The 19,035-nt window shown below is 32.0% G+C and overlaps 1 protein-coding gene across 3 annotated transcripts in view; it reads left to right on the top strand.

Annotated features, from left to right (window-relative positions):
- The window catches only part of LOC143916896 (uncharacterized), a 66,941-nt gene that overhangs the window by 2,282 nt on the left and 45,624 nt on the right, over window positions 1-19,035 (top strand). The gene's annotated exons all lie outside the window — the stretch shown is intronic.

Raw genomic sequence — 19,035 nt, 5'->3', positions numbered from 1 at the left:
AATAAAAATATTGAGAAAAAGTATGACAATTTTAGAATTTTTCAAAATGTGAATTTACTTTGCATTGTTCTATAGCCGTTCTGTGTAATTTGGTTTTAAAGTTTGGAATAAGTAATGAAGTGGCAGCTTTAGTAAGAAATTAAAAATCGAAATGTGTCCCAATGAAACTCGGTGGTAATATTCAAATAAAAGTAAAGAATGTAGTTTATTGATAATTAACGAGATGAGACAAAAACTGAAAGATGTGGGTGAGAAGTATGTTAATGATAGAATGAAATTAGAATGACGGGATGTGTGGTTTGAATAATGGACGTGGTTAATAAGCGAATGGTTGGTTTCCAAGAGAATTCATATTTTTTAAGGAATCAAGGTAGACCACAACTGTACAGAGTCAGATTGATGCAAATACGATTGAAGTAGTAAATTTTCAAGCGTAGAGAAAATCTTTACAAATTGAATATGGGAAGTGGAGTATTTGAAAATATTGAAATTTAAGTTGGAAAAACCCTAAAATTGTGTGAAATTTGATGTCAAAATTGTTTAAATGATCAGTCGCTGCGCTTGCATAGAGACTGAGGTACTGCAGTGCCTCAAATCAACCGGCTATTATATGAAAAAATCTATTGACAGGTGCACGCAACCTCCGTGGTAACATTTTCCACAAGCTGCCACTGTAATAGAGCTAATTTTAATATGATATCAATAAAATAAGTTCACATATATTGGGAAAAGATGCTTAATATCATTTACATGTACATATACGGTATTTACATATATATAAATAAATAAATTTAAAAAAATCACAATCTTCACATTACCCAAAAGTACTACTTAGATTAAATAAAATACTTTCATTAAATAAACTTGAAATCCTACATATATTACTCCCATCAAAAGTAAACCGATCCTTATATTGCATATAGTGGTCAATAGAGTTTTGAAGTATGTAATTGCATCAAACAAATCTCTGCATTTTGAGATGAGAATCAAAATGCTATTTTTTTTAATGTGATAGCCCCTCATATGTATGTAGATCTAATCTAATTTACTAATTTCCACAAATCTAAATACATCTACTAGACTGTTCCTTAAGAACAGGGCTATGCCGAGCAACTTTGTCGGCCGGCCAGAAAAAATCCGCAGGAGTAATCGTATGAAACGACTACTGAAATAATGTGGTTTTAGAAAACCATAGGACCACTGAGTTGATATACTTTTTTTAATACTCCAATTCTTTGAAATGAAGAGGGAATAAAGGCGCAAACAAACTGAACCGCATAGCACGGATCTTGGCCTTCTGTGATGAAAAAGCATGTCTACATTTCTTCAAATTTAGGAATCACCGTTATCCATCGCTGTCTAACCTAAGTCAATACAAATATTTTGGCTTGGGTGCCACAGCATAGATCAGGCATGCTAGCGGTTATTTTACATATGCAAAACTATCTATAAAAAAAACACGTTCCGTGTATCTCTGTGTGTCTACTACGCCTTTAGGTAAGTTTATTCATTCAGTTTTCAGCTTCATACTACATACATAAATGCCGATCCCGAATTTCCGATCCCGAGCGTACCGTTTCCAACACTTATGCAACGAAACCGGACTCGTAGCATTGACCTTTATCACAGACTTCAGTATTCTGAATGAGGAATACACGTGCAATTATTTACGCGCTTTTTTCTGCTATCGCTCGTATGTGTAGATACTCACCATTGGTGGAGGTGATGGTGGTGGATAGGTGATAATGTGACTTATCAGGTTGCCACCGACCGATTACTGAAACGGTTCTAAGATAAAGTTAAGAGCCATTCATAATATACACTCATATATTGTGCTTTATTAGCGAATGTTGGGTCTGATAGCATTAGTACGAGCGAGATACCGTCACTGTGTCGACGTGCTACTTCCACATTTTGAGTTTTTCAAAGGCGCGAGTGGGTTGTTTGGAGCCTGTGTGTGGTTTTTTCGCTTCTGGTGAGTACTAGTTTTGCTTTGGTTTAATATTTTTGAGTATATCTTTGTTTGAGGTGAATTTAGCTTCGGCTAGGTCTGTTGTGATCGATTTTTATACATGATGGAACAGTGTTTCGACAAAAATATACAATAAGGTAGGCAGCATTACACTAGTTAGATTTCATCCTGTATTCGTTTATTGAAAAGAATTATTGGTATTAATCAAATCGATGTGAGGTTACTACATATCGATATGTATGTAATGTTTGTATGTACGTAAATAAATATAAATTCATTAGAGAGTGTCATGACTAATATTGTCATTCGATCACGATAATCTTGTATTTAAGTACTGATGTTTCATTTACTTTATTTTGGAAATAAATTATCACTGTCATTTCACTTTTCTATAAACCAATATACATATGCGAGTATACTTGATTGATATGTGCATAAAATACGTGACTAATGTTTATAAATCAATCAAGTTATGTAACTTAAATGCTCTGATTGCATACATTTAATTGTTCTGCAATTCAAGTGGGTAGATAAAGTCATAGCAGTCTTCTAGTCTAGTGTTTACTGGACAAATGCGAGTGAGCATTTTTTTATCAGGACGAAATCATCTGTTGGTTGTATGTCGGTTGGTTGTATTAATATTTAAATATCCTTATTTGTAAGTTACAATGAGATTAAATACTGCTGTAAAAATCAACCAAAATATGACTATTTTGAAAATGTTTCGGGTCAGTGGGTATTTTCATTTTAAAACAGCCTTTTAGTGAGTAATAATATAAATTTTATTTAGGAAGTCATTGTAGTAAGCTTTAAACAAAAAACAAAACGAAATAAAAATGTTATTCCAATTATTTTAAAAATTAACGAAATTTTCAAGGAAAGTTCATAAATTTATGAACGTTCTCTTCGTTATTAATGGCTCCCCTGATTCTGAATTCGTGACGTCAATTTAGTCTGGTTAACAATACCAGGGCTGTGGAGATGGAGTTGCAGTCGTGGAGTCAGACTATATCAAGCGGAGTCAGAGTCAACGACTTTTTTTAATTAGTTGTATTACGGTATGTGTCAACTAGAGTCTCAAATTTTATTGAAGTAAATCCACTAATAAATTTCAATTTAATAATTATGTACTTTATAAAAATCATGATTTCAAATTACACTGTAAATAAAATGGTTGAATTGCACGTGTTTTGATGGTTTGTGACCAAAACCGATTGCTTTCTCCGTCTTATACTTTTTTTTATTCTGATTTTTACTCTCATTTTTCGCATTGATTTATTTGTGTATGAAATTAATTTTCATACATACACTATGAATGTATATGCTTATTTTTTATTTATACCTATTTCATTACCAATAATTCATTTTATCTATTGGGTTACATGTTAATTTTTAGTGATTTTTTTATTTCCTTTTTTTTATGTTCCAAAAATCATTATTATTTCCACAACCCTGGAGATAAACATAAAATTTTAATAATTAGCGGCGCACATAGGGAAGGGGGAGGGAAGCTTTGTCTGTTGAAAATCGCTATTATTTTTTATTACTTACAATTTTATACGTTGGAAAAAGAAGTTGATCTTACTAAAAATCGTTCAATTGGAGTCAGAGTCGAGTCGGAGTCAAATTAAAAAACAGAAGCCGGAATCGGAGTCGGTAAATTTTGATATTTCGTCATCTTAAGACGAATACAAGCGTCACATTTATACGTATGCAGAACCGAACGTGTATAAAATGGCAAAGCGTCTTTTTTTGAATGTTGAAAACTTGATATGATGACAAAATTATTATCTTCCATTTTTTCTAAATCTTTCTTCAATGTCTTAAGTTTATCCGTGCACAAGGTTGAACTTTTGAAATCAATCATTTCTAAAATTAAATTTTCAATTTTCATATATTCAAGTGGATCACTTTAAATTGTCAAATAGGTCCCTTGGTAACCCTTGGGTCACAGGTAGCCGCTGCCTGATCTACATAGATGCTTAATACTGAGATCGATTATTTACTGTTACACTTTATTTGACTTAATATTGGCATCTCAAAAATTTTTCTACCTTATCAAAAGCTATAGAAAGATATCTCAACTGTCTAAAAAAATCTCAAACACACTTAATTGCATGGAAAATATAATAGTAAAATATAATAATTTTGGCATGATAAAATAGCTAAGTTAGATTTCAAGTACATATTTACATATATGTACTAGCTCGTCAAACGGCGGTTGGTGTTCGAACATTTTAAACCTTATCGACCATTCTTAAACATCAACTATACATTTTGTTAAAAACTAAAATAAAAACAGTTACGCGATGCTTTAGAACGCGTGTCACTTCGTTAAAATAACTGTACATACTTACTGTTGTGACACGTAAAAAATGTACGATAATCTGTATTTAAATACCTACTACGTTATCAGTAATTGCGCCTTCTATGTATAATGGACATTAAGAATTTAATTATTTAAAGGAAAAACCATCACCATTGCTATTTCGGTGTGTAAAACAATGACGAATTTGTTCGAGAAACGGTTTGAAAAGACGATCATTGTCTTCGAATACAAAATGGCCGCCCTTTTACGAGCGAACAAAACGCAATGGCGGCTAATTACTTGCATCCCCACTTATATAATATGAATTTAATTTAATTAAAGATAAATTTTGAATTATATGTATACATATATCAAAACGGAAAACGGCACTGATGTGTATTTCATTGATTTCACAGGTCCAAATTAAACAAAGGTTAAGTGAAGTGGCAAAAAATGTTAACCAAATAAACAAACATTGAATAATTCATTCGGTTACGATCTCGCTAGATATTAGAAGATAAAATAACCATTCAAATTCAGTGTTTATCTTATAATTTGGATCAACAGACATAACCCAAACAAACGCGTTCGAAACACATTTCATCGACTGTTAGAATTTATATATCCGTTTTTTTATAATCGTCCAATGTCTCGTAAAGTATCTACATACATGCATATGTCCCGTTTATTTGAAGAACAGCTTCGGCTAGTGAAACATTAATTGGGCACATACACACATACATATATACATATTTACGTTAAGATAATAATTTATGCAAATTCGCGATTACCAAGCACCGGAAAGTGCTTGAGCTTTTACACGATTTTATTTACTTTTAAATTACGTACATATGTATATTTAGTATACGATATGCGATACATTCCATTATAAGATGCTTGTTTTGCGACACGCATACTTTGTGAACTTTCGACAAATATGTAAGTACCTACATATATGTAATAAAAGGGTTACTGACACTTTTCCCAACCGCTCTATGAAACTGTGCGAATATTGCACATACGCATACTGGTATTATTTGCACAGTAGTCCATTGTTATCGCGTTCGAATGAGTACTTATTATACATAAACGAACTACACAATGAAAGTCGCGTTTCGTCGTTCAAATTTGAACAAGCATCCATGAATTGACTTTTAACACCGAGCGTGACGAATTGGTCCGATAAAATTTTACATGCATAGATGCACACATGCATGTACATATTTATTAAGTCATACAAAAGTTCATCTGTTCTTTTATGGTTGCTGTTGTTCTGTTGAATCGGTCGTTTTTGTTTTTTGTCGTTCTGGCGTTGAATAGAGCATCGTTTAAATTTGAGACGTGTTGATTTTCGATGCGATTGTTTAAAGTCTGTTGACGTTTTATTCTGATAAATGTCGGTTCATGCATTTGGAATATACTTAATTATTCCGTGGTTTTTATATGGCTATTCGTGTGTATGTACCTAAGTAATGCGATTTCGAATAACTTGAACGGCTTTGAAATTTTACACCTATGTAGTATCGAGTCGCAGTTCCTCGTTGTAAATCTCAAGGTTTTAGTGGACGGGTTCAAGCTTCGAACGATCCACTTGTAAAAATCGGCTAACAATAGAGCTTTGAACCATTAAATCCACTTTACGGACTTCCTTATAGCGAATTTATTGTTTAATTTTAACCTAATTCAAAGCAGTTCAATGGTTTCGTCGTGTGATGTTGGTTTTTTAGTTTTTCTGTATAATGTAAACAATTAAGTTTATTTCCAAACAAATAATAATAGATTTTGTTGCTCAAAAAAAAAAATGTAATGGGCCTCCAGATGAAGCGATTTGTCACTCGTTTCGTTTGTCGTAGAAATTGCTACCTACTAAACATTAATCGTTTAACTTTTGTAGAATCTTTTTTTGGTTTAGCTATGTCGTTTGATTTAAATAATTTGAAAAAAAATCAAAGCCGTATATTTGTAAGAGGATTAAGTAAAGCTTACGTTTCTGGTTTATTTTACATTTTACAAAACATCTATATTTTATTCGGAATACAGAATACATAAATTTACATTGTATATAGTTTCCTTAACTCATTGAGTACTGTATTTTCTGTTGAAAGCCCACCACGCTGAAAATTTCGCCAACATTACCAACTAGAATTATTTAGAAAGTAGGTATTAAAATTGTATCTAATCTAAACAAACCCTAGATCACTACCTTAGATAACTACCGCCGAGGATTTCGAGTTTTGTAAATGTGTGTTTAGACTCTCTAATATATCTTGCAACAATATAAAGTAAACAAAAGAAGTCTATTAATGAATGTATAATTAAAAAAACGAGTTCCATCTTGTTCATTGTTGTTAAAATGTAATGCTAACAATCTAAATGCCAAGCCACAATCTAAAATATTCAGCAGTTAGGGATTTACATCGAGAAATTTTGCTATGGTTATAAATTCATAAATTCCGATGTAAACCAGTATTTATAAACATTGACACAGATTACACGACCCATGTTCAATGTATTGTTTTTTCAATGCTGCTTGGAAAGGCTTAGCGGATAGAGTTCTTGTTTATTTTTTACATACTCAAAAAACAACGCCTATCGGCTTATTTCAGGCTCATAGACTTGTTGGCAAAACGCAGATCGGCCAGCATTCAAATCTTAGCCATATCAAAATTGGTTCATTAAAAATTAATATGATATATGTACATATTTATATTATACTCTCGATTATTCGGGCTAATTAGCGGAAGGAACACGATTAACTACAATAATACAATTTTGGTATAATATGTATAAAATAAAATAGACCACCTTTAGTGGCAATAGCCTCTGGTGTGGTTCAGGAATCAATTGCTTTTCTAAACCACCTGTTGAAATATCAACATTAGTTATATGTATATAATACAATACAAAATATATTGTATTTGTATCCCCATTTGTCAATTTAATCAACTTTTAAATTATCAACAGGAACTGTTTTTAAAACCTTGTAAATTTTATGATAACTTATTTTTACTTTATCTATGTACGTAGTAACAATAGATGAAGTTTTGTGATCATGCGAAAATTGGAACTCAAGATTTTGACTGATTCGAACTCAGAATCGATCACTGATCACGTTTTCATGATCTAGAAAAAAAAAATGTGTGTGTGTGTGTGTGTGTGTGTGTGTGTGTCTGTGTGTGTCTGTGTGTTTGTGTATTTTGGGGATTTTTTTTAGATATTTCAGTAGCATCAAAATCATTATAATCTAATAAATCTCTTTTTGCATCTGCAAAAAGAGATTTATTAGAAAAAATTTCCTCTGTCTTGTATTGCGCATATGTACATATGTACATATGTACATATGAGCCGTTATATGGTGGAAATATACATATGAGCGCATATGTATGTACATATGGTGGAAATCCAATTTTCAGTTCCAAAAACACTATTTCTGTTTGACTAAATTCAAATATCGTTATTACTTATTTTAATTTGATATGTCCAGAATTTCGGAAAAGCAGAATAAACGTATTACAGGCCACCAGTATCTTAAGTATTGTTAAACCCAAAACATTATATTTAATATTTTGCGAAATATTTCTCGAAATGAAGAAAAGTGAACTTTTGCAACATACAAATGTAACGGTTCATACTTACATATATGTATGTATATTTGTGCCTGAAGAGCAATAATTGCACTCGATTCAGTAAAGTGCACACTTTAACAACGTCGCGCATTACATATTGCAAAGCGAAACAATAACGACGTTTTTTTTTCTTTTCTTTTTCACGTGAAAATGGAAAATAAAATGTCGAATCCAATTTGCGCGCCGTAATGCAATTTGCGTCGCGCGCATGCGCACTCTCCGTTCGAGAAAATATAACAATATACAATAAATATTATAAGTACGAATGCATGCACACATTCACCTATGAATAATGCGCGGTTTTAGCGTAAAATAGGTCGACGTTGCTCAACAAACAACCTTGCCTAGAAGTGTTGTTGTTCTTTCGCGAATCGATTCGCTATGGCGGGTCGGAGAACTAGTGGTTGCGTGACCCCTCGGCCGGGCAACTCACGGTCATCGGAACAGTTTCCAACCCCGTCTCGGAAGATCCCGATCATGTTGATGATGGTTCATTCTTGACATGTTTTCATTTGATTGAAATCTATATTTAATCTAATAGCAGGTACTTTCTTTGGGTATAATACGAGAATATGATTATTATATGAATAATAGCCCAATTCGTTTGTTTGTGTGGTAACGCTATTAGATACATAATATGACATAAGATATCAAAAACAGAGAAAAAATGTTTGTCCTCGGTGAGTTTCGAACCCGTGTAAGTAAAACGCGTTACCCGAATGGTGAGTAACACACGTTAGAGAGCAGACACACGGAGTGGAACGAGCCACGTGCTTTTTATACTCGTATATGTATGTAGTTGTTTTACACATGTTCAAAGAAAGCTAGCACGCCTAATCTAAGATATGACGATCCAGGCCAAAACTCACCGTCTGGAGTGTTTTCATAGATATTTTATCATTTTATCGACATACATAGGTTTGACAGTGATCGACTGCCAAACTTTGAAACTTAGCAAATCCTCACAGTTTGAGTCTACTTAGGCATACCGTGCCGTACGATTCGGTGTGTCTTAGCCTTTACTTTTGAGCTGATTAATTTAATAATATTATGTAATATGCTTTTTTCGTTTATACGTATGTATGTATATATGTATGTATATTATTACCAAAACATTTTGCGGTGTTAGTTTTAAGAAGTTTTTTGTTCATGTGAATATAAATTGTACAATTTTAATCTAAAAATATTTCATCTGTCCTATTATTATTACTTGTTAAAGTGTTGAAATTAATGTGTTTCATTTAATGTTTTCAAGTCAATCTGTAACAAATTTAAAAAAGTCTTTCCAATGATCTTTAGCGATCCTTAACCTTAGGTTCATAGATCTTTGAATTGATTTTTACTCTCGAATAGTTTTACTTTATCTATGGTACGTATGTAGTAACTAGAGGTAGGATAATCACAGTGCTATCCATTGTTCCATTGTTGTAAATCCTTTGTAAAAATGGTTCGGCAAACCTTTAACAATGCATTTACAACATTTGAACATTACGCGGCACCTTCTGGATCCGATGACTAGTAGTAACAATAGATGAAGTTTTTTTTTATTCGGTTTTATATTTAAAAATTAAATTTGTTTCAAATGCCGATTTATAATTTTAAATAAAATAAATAAATGTACACATCATATTACTTACATATATACTAACTATATAAGTAAACTAAAAGTCGAATGCGGCCCACAACTCTAAATAGGTTGCCTGCCAGTAATTGAGTGAACTTGGTTAAATTAAAACTGTCCAAGTATACAATTCCGAAACTGAAATATTCGTATATGTATTTAACCCTTTGAATGCTGACCAACGCCGATCGGCGTTTTGCTAACAAGTCCATGGGCCTGAAAAACGGCGATAGGCACTGTATTTTGAGCATGTACAAAATAAACAAGAATTCTACCCGTTAAGTCTTTCCAGGTGGCATTGAAAAAAAATGCATTGAACATGAGTCGTGTAATCCGTGTCATTCATTTGTCAACGATTATAAAGACTGGTTTACACCGGAATTTCTGAATTTAAAACCATAGCAGAATTTCTTGATGGAAATCCCTCTGCTGAGTATTTTAGATTGTGGCTTGGCATTTAGATTGTGAGCATTACATATTAACAACAATGAAGAAGGTGGAACTAGTTTTGGAAAAATACATTCATTAGTAGACTTCTTATATTTATTTTATATTGTTGCAAGATATGTAAGAGAGTCTAAACACACCTTTAAAAGACTCGAAATCCTCGGCGGTAGTTATCTCGGGTTTGTTTGGACTAGCTACAATTTTTATACCTGCTTTCTATTGGATTTATAAATAATTCTAGTTGGTAATGTTGGTGAAATTTTCAGCTAAGCGGGCCGTCAAAAGACGTCATCACTAAACTGATTAAATGATATTTCATTTCATTTTTTAAATGTATAGGTAATTAATTACATATTCAATAAAAAATTTGATTACTAATTCCTAATATTTAACAGATTTTTATTGTTCATACATTGTAAATACATCTTAATTCTATTCTAATAACTACTGATCCAGTAATAATTTTCCATTTTACACATTATATTTCTTTTTGAATTTATTATATAATGATTATCCTTAGTAAGTAAGTAAGGAAAAAAACTTGAAGATGAATATGAAATAGATATTTGAAGCAGAAAAGAACTGCGTTTTCTTATGAAAAATTTATTTACTTATGGGAAATTTTCACCCACGCGCATTTCTAGTTTTTTCTCAAATATTACGTTTACGATACATTTGCAAAAAAAATAGAAAATATTCTAATATATACATATGTATGTATATACGTATATATATTTTTTGAGAATTGACGCATATAAATGACTTAAGTTTGGAATAGTCTATCCAATGAATTAGTAACTTCTCGTAACTTAAACCTTTTTGCAAATAAACTTGAAACTTAATTAAAATAAATGAGTTTATGTAGTTTTTCCTTTATTTTAAGTTATGTAAATATACATATTTTGTATATTTTCTTGTTTGATTTATTTTCCTCTATTTTGAGTAGTTAATTTATTTTTTTCGGTTTTATTTGTTGGTTTTTTTTATTTCTTATTTGCTAGTTGTATTTATGTACTACTGTATGATTACCAAACCCCTTGGGTCCATTTCCCAAATATTCTTCAATAAATAAATGAAAACACACATATATTTGTCACAATTTTCTTTTAGGAAGTGTTCGTGAACTAATAATTACTAGAAACTACTGAATGGATTTAATTAGATATTTTTACGATGAATTATATATTGCAAAAGTAATTATGTGAAATTCAAGAGCAATAAACTATAACGTTTAATGTCAGCATAGACATGTATTGTAAATTCAAAGGTTGGTCACTCAGTATATAAAATGCAATATATAAAACACACATATGTACAAGTGTGTCGGTCCATTTAATGTACCAGGAAGCAGAAAAGGTGACCGGGCACGCGCGTCCAACTAGGGTGACCAACCGACTTCCTTGACCGTCGTCAGGTGTGACTCTGATGTAGCGTGACTTCTTCTTTTAATGTATCGTAGGCATTCGAAACATTCCCGTTCGGTTTCAAGCATGTGGTTTGTCAAACTAGATGGTAAATAAATGGACACGTGTTTGCGGTTTATAGAGGCGTTTTCCCGTCCGCATGCGAATATTGGAAAATGAACAGCACGACACACCGTTTGTTGTTACTGATAAGAATTATTATAGTTATGGTCATTGCATAACGTCAATACGTATGTGTATGGATATGATTGCCCGTTTGTGTTATTGTGAAATAATATGTTTATTATTACGTTTTAATACATTTTCCTTAATAAAATGTGAAAAATCATTTTGATATCCCTATATATGTATGTAATAAATTGACTTTAGGTTGACCATGTTAGGTCTGTTACGTACATATTTTGTTGCAAACTTTTGAAAATCATAAAAATAATATCTTAATTTTTTTTTATAAATATTATTCCCATTGTATACAAAGTTTTTATATACACATAATGATTATATGGGAACTAAATTTGTATATTATTTTTTCTTTTTAAAACTTCATCTACATTTGTACATACGTATTAACAATATGTATATTTAAAGTTTATTTATTTAAAGTTTGGTCAAAAATATAACAGAAAAGAAAAGAAAGATATGAAATTTTGTGATGCGAAAATTCCACCTCGAGATTTTAACTGATTTGAGCTCAGAATCGATCACTAATTGCGTTTTCATGATATATAAAAAATGTTTGTGTTAGTATGTATGCATGTATATGTAGGTATGTCTGTTAATCGTATCGCACTGAAACTGGGTATTAGTTATTGAAATGTTTTTAGTAATTACATTGTTATTTTTTTTCGAAATTTAAGATTGACCGGAAGTGATAAATTTCTTTATACCGGGTTGACACGATCCGAGTAGCTTAGACGAATAATCTTGGACGAGTAACTTGGACGAGTAACTTGGACGAGTAACTTGAATATGTAACTTATTCACAACGTGGCAACAGATGATCCAACCCTTTTGAACGTTTTGGACGTCCAAGTTACTCGTCGAAGCTACTCGCATCGTGTCAACCCAGTATTATTGTTTATTTTTTTGGACCCATTCCTTGAGCCGTTCAACTGATTGGGCTAAAATTTTTTATATGTAGATAAATTTTAATATTGATAAATAAATTTTATAAATAAATAAATAAATAGATAAATAAATTATTATTGATAAATAAATTAGATAAATTTATATATTGGAATTTTTTAAAAATATTTTTACCTCAACTGAAAGTAGTGCCTATTAGTACTTTAGAGAATTGAGGTAAGGTAAGATTTGTACTATATATTATGTGACGTCCCGTCGCCAGGTTGAAGATCGCGGAAATAAATCTTTCATCCAAATAAGCATTTTTAGAATAGTTGATAAATATAATCACAGTATTATAGTTAATCAGTTAGATGAATAAGTATGGCTTTTGGAGTACGTCCATTGGAAATTGCAATTGCAATAAAACTGTGTACCTTTTCCAATTGAAATGACCGTACTAAATACTTACTGGCAATCGCAATAAAAAAGTTATTATTACCCATATATTTTGCGTATTACGACTGTTCGAATTCTATGTCGTTTTCCTATACACACAACAAATCCACACATTATAATTCTCATACGCGAGTACTTATAGGTACATATATGCACTTGTGTTACTCTCTCAGCGATCGGAAACCGTGGATTTGAAATGAGAGACGTGGCACATAAATCGAATTGATCACAATGTTACAAACATTCGAGTTACAAACGTCAAGCCGTCAATAGTATTATCTCTCGTAACGTTATCGTCGTGTGAAAGGTCGCAAAGCTCAGCTTACATGCTCTGAAATGTACCGAAAGTTATACTGAAATCTCCGACGATTAACAGATGCATACCTACATACATATCTCTATGCCACGAATTATATCTTATCTAATTTTTTTTTTTGGTATTTTTTCTCTTATTGTTTTTCCGCATCTACGAGTCGGTAGTTCGAAGATCGGAGGGTCGAAAGTTTTTGCTTGTGAAAGTCAGATTGTGATTTTAAGATCAAGGTTCGACTGTAATGATGCTGACTTAATGATTCAGCGTTAAGTTGTCGGTTGTGTTTTAATGAGATCAAAGTGATATAATACAACCAAACTTTTAATCACAATGTTTTTTGAACGTCAATCAACGTATGATTGTTATTTATAACTAAATCAGTTGATATACAAATGTACACTCTTATCTATCGAGCTCTTAGGATTTTTTTTAGGATATTGTAAATGATGAGTAAATATTTATCTACTTCTTCAAAGATTTCATGAAATGAATACTTCATCTTTTTGATTATCAAAAGTTTCCCATCCATGATGTAACCCATTGGCAGACTTATTAAAACATCCACTTTAATTTTTACCGGTAAAAAGCATACAATATCGGTTTTTTTCTGTTACCTCAGGAATAGTTATTATTATAGTTAATTATTGTCAACATTTCGTTCCGCAGTCGCATTGATCCAAGTGTGTTAAAGAATCACTACCCAAAATTCTGATTAGTTACTTACGTGCTAAATTTGCACCTAAGTATTGATATAGTACGTACTTACATACATATGTAGGTGTAGTGCAACGGGATGCAGCTCTTCATTTTGAAGATCAACACACTTTAATTTTTAAATCAATTATTGATTTCATTTCAAAACTACCCATTGAAATGTCAATGGACAAAACACCAGTAGAAAATAAAAGTCGATAGAACAAGCAATTGAAAGACGGTTAACTCAAGTTAATTATCATTCAGTCCCCCTGTTATATTCTAATATTTTAAATAATGCCCCGAATAATCAGGTCTTCTAGAGTTATCTTATCTTATCTCCATTGGGTTCTAATGATGTAACTAAGCTCGACGCATCTATGCCATCAAAGAATCCACACTATAAAGGAGGTTAACCTTATCGAGTAGTATACATACTTGCAAATGTTGAACTAATGTCTCACCTGTTTCCAAAACTGCCATCTCCTTTTCAATTTAATTATAAAATATCGTGTAAATATATTTTTACATTCGCACACCTATTGAAAAATAAAGTGATGCCGTCCACCACTGTCTACGTGTGCCTTTATATTCATTGCAAAAAAAATTCTAGGTAATTATGATGACCGATCCATTATTTGGTATTATTTTGAGTCCTTGAAAGAAAAGACAAGACAGATACAACTAGAATTGTTTCGCAATGTAAACTTTTCTGTTAGTAGACAAGCAACTGGTCTTTGAGAAACCGCTATGACTGACAAATCGCTAGACTTGTGTAGTTTTTTAATAGTGGAGTTTTTAACTAACTTTGACAATAATTAATTAAGAAAAATATTTTATAAAAATAGGGCTATGGCCTCGTTAAATAAAACAGACTCCGACTTCGACATTCTGTTCGAAGAAGAGTATATTCAAAAGTCTTCATATGTACATATGTATTTATATGTATATACATATATATTCATAATATATTGACATATTTGTGTGTGGTGAGTCGGGGCTCCCTCAAATTAATCATTACTGATAGGTTAGCTAAATACAAGTTTTCTCATCAGAGAGACATGCAAGATTGAATATTTTTACTTTATCTATGTACGTTGTAACAATAGATGAAGTTTTGTGATCATGCGAAAATTCTAACTCGAGATTTTGACTGATTCGAACTCGGAATCGATTACTGATCACGTTTTCATGATCTAGAAAAAAATGTGTGTGTGTGTCTGTGTATTTTTTAAATTTACGAAAAGGTACGGAAATATTGGATTTTCGCGAGAGGGAGCGGCGTTTCAATGCACTCCCGTCCATTTCGAGTCCTGGAATACATGTGTACATGAAACAATAATAAAATCCAAACATTTGGCGTAATGGATTTTTCAATCAAGACTCTCCTCAATTTGAAAAAAAAAAACATGAAAAAAGACAAATATAGAAACATTGCGTCTCATATCTACATATGTAGGTACATATGTACATTGGGAAGTGCTAAGTCACCCTTAGTTAGTAATTCAATGCTTGTATACATTATTAAGAGGGCTATACACCTGAAATCTTAATTTTGTTGCCGTTCCTTTATTCGATATATATATTGAATGAATATATATATTGAGTGAATGCGACAGTTGCGCTTCCACCAGATAATACGTATTTTAAATCGACAAAATCAAGGTTTCGTATTCTCCTATTTTCTCCTCCAAAACTGGACCAATTTTTAAAAAAATTTCATCATCGGTATGAGAAAAATATTTTCTGTGCAACTATCGGCGTGTTTTTTTTTAAATCGACCGTTAAATAAGCACGCTGGACTCTTTTCGTGGGTGTAAAAAAGAGGCGATTTTATAGATGTTTCGCGGCTCCTAGCTCCTATAAAAAATAATTAATCAAAAAAATAAAACGATAGATGCACCCCAATGGTGGATATCCATAGCATATTAAAAAATAATTTCTCTGGTGCCATCATTGAGGAAGGGAGACGTATAGTACGTTTGTATGGACAAGGCGCTGGTGTCCAGCCCTCTTAAGTAACAAAATAAATGCGTCAGAGTCAGAGGTGCTCGAATGTTTAACGGCTCCGACTCCAGCCAAAAAGCCGCGATACCACGACTCCGACTCAGCAGCCTTGGCAGTAATAGTCAAAATAAACACTCATACTATCGAAAATAACCGAGCTGAGTAACTATGATACGTTTTGAGCGCAAATATAGGCACGTCGATAGCGTCCGATTAGCCAGTGCTAATTGAATCGCCACCAGTAGTAGTACTCTAGTACTCGTCCAGCTGTTTCATTATCACCCGATAAGGAATCAGGGCCGGAGGGGGGTGCGTGCCGATAACGAAGCGCCCGATATATTCGGCACTGACCAGCTCAAGGAAGATGATAAGACGGCGGCCGATGATAATGCCTAATCGCGTGTCGCTTTTCTTTCGTCATTTGTTTAGTTGTTGCGTGTACTTTCAAATAATCGCCATGCACCGCGCTTTATCGGTGCACCGAGAGTGCAATATGCACTTGCACACGATTAGCCGCTCGTATCGCGAACGCACGTGCTCACGAGCGATTTTGAACCTTAATGAAATGATCATACGTACATGCATATGTGCACCCTATGCACTCCTGTATGTATATGGTGTCAGAGTACGTGCTCAGCATCGGATTGAATTGACACGTTAGTTTTATAGTGATTCTTGGGATCTCTTGATGACTTACATATACATAGTTAATCAACAACATATAAATAATATGTGTGAATCGGTCTTTATGGTTTTGAACGGGTGTGAGATCCGTATCTTCTCTTAAAATTAAAATATTAATTAAAAAACTTTTTCTCTAAAAAATCATGAAGTAATTCTAGAACTCAGTTATTAGAAAATAAGACTGATTTTATGACCTAAAATGCCAAGATACGCCACTGCATCTGAATGCTGTTCTTATAGTGTTAAAATAGCAAATTGTTCACATCGCGGAATTTCAAAAAGAAATTATTTTTAAATTGCATGTTCGTGTTCTTCACAGTCGTCTGGTCTGGAAGGGTCAGAAAAAGGGTTAAAAAAATATAGTTAAAAAGGTTAAGCTGCCATTTGACTGTTGATAGATTTCTAGCCTTATATAGGTATATAGTCAAGTGTAATATTTAAAATTTTGGCCTTTGTGAAATACATATGTAGTTAGTTGGTGAATTATCTAAAAATCATTTGAAAATATTATTGTCTGTACTGCAATATTTCAAATGACTTTTATTTTATGTTATCAAGTATAATATACATATTTACAAAAAGCTCTATTTTATTTGCTTACTTTTTGTCAATGTCAACTCATTTTGCTCACCTTATTTTTAAGAAATATTTCGTTAGGAATATTCGAAACCTAAAATTTTAGTAAACTTATACTATTGTGTATATATGTATTATATACATATAATTATGATAATTGGGGCTTTTGTATAATGTTGATTGAATTTTCTGCTTTTGAAAATTTAAATCCGTAACAGTATTTTATGACGTTTCTTTCTACTTGAAAAATACATAAGAAATAAAATTTATATACCTACGGATTGTCTGGACCCTAATGCTAAAATAAATTCTATGAGAATAAAATATTTGGATATTGTGGGTCTCCTCTAATTATGATCATTAAAGTCTGTATTTGATCCAAAGATTGGAATGCTAAGAACATATATTTAGCTACCCAAAACCAAGACAATGTGTTTCCTAGACCCTCAAACTCATTGATCGTTTACTTTTTTCAGGTTTGCTTATTTAAAATTGGGTTGTCTCAATTATTCTGTCACTGTCTTTACATTGCTTCTGGAATTTGAGTCCATGAGAGCTGTTCAATTTCATCACAATATCGATTAACTCTTTTTATATTTTAGCGGGCTGGTATAAACAATAATCTTTTCGATGATTGTATATGTATGTAGTTGCTGACGTTAAGAAATGAAAGTCACATACCGTCTTCTAGAAAAAGTCTAAAAATAACTGTTTAATTCATTGGATTTATTAAATACAAATTGATTAATCAGTCGAAATTTATATTAGCAGCCAAATTGTTATCATTTCATCTGCAATACTCGATTATATAATATATACGAATATGTTTGCGGTGTATAAAGATCAAATTTTATTTGTTGAAATAAAATCATTCAACGGAAGCTTTCGTTCTGTCAACTCTTGTTCATACACTCATTACTTTGTACAGACATGGTCAAACATTAAATAACAAAACTGAACAGATAAGAATTTATTTTACGCGATGCGAAATAAGAAAATAACATTGTCGCATTCCGCCATTTTATTCCACACGCACACTCAATATATAATTACACAATTTGTTGCTATGTCTCGCGAACATTTGCGATTTAATAATTTTGTTTTTTTTTTTCAACCAAGACCAATGGAAAATTTTTACAATACATAGTACAAACATTAATAATTAAAACGTCGGATCTGAATCGGACCTCTTGGCCTCGACGCCAGGTCAGCATTTTAAGGTCAAAGTATATGTTTTTTATTTTTACTTTATTTAATACAATTTTAAAAGTATTTTTAGACTATTTTGCATGTGTACATGTACGTTTCGAAAGACTGATACTGAATGGTACGAAATAATAAAAAAACTTTTGAATTTTATTACATTTTATAGTTGAATAATTTACTGGTTAAAAACTATGAAATTTCATAGTTTTTAATTAGAAGCAGTTTCAATCTGTGATTTATTGCAATATTTAGACAGCATATTGTTTTAGCATACAATATTACGCATACATATTTATGTAACTACGAACTACATAGAAAAATCGACTCTGTCGGTACAACTAAAACAATCACATTTTAAATCGACGTTTCGATTCAATTAACTTTTATTGCAAAAATATTATATTTTTGCAAATTAAATTCCAAATAAAAATGTCGGCTAATATGGCACGTGATTCGAACGTATTAAACTATGACCTCATAAATCATTCGCGTTTGGTGTTTGACGTCTTTGCAAAACAATTGGAACGACTTTGTAATTAAGTTAGAGCTGCTCTAGATTTTCATTTTATTATTTCAATGATTTAATGTTGCAGAATTGCTACATCGACGCACTTTATTACCTATATATACATAT

Source organism: Arctopsyche grandis, chromosome 9 (assembly GCF_051622035.1).
Source record: "Arctopsyche grandis isolate Sample6627 chromosome 9, ASM5162203v2, whole genome shotgun sequence".
Classification (NCBI taxonomy): Eukaryota; Metazoa; Arthropoda; class Insecta; order Trichoptera; family Hydropsychidae; genus Arctopsyche; species Arctopsyche grandis.
The sequence above is the reverse complement of the archived record's forward strand: the minus strand, read 5'-3'. Positions and strand labels throughout refer to the sequence as shown.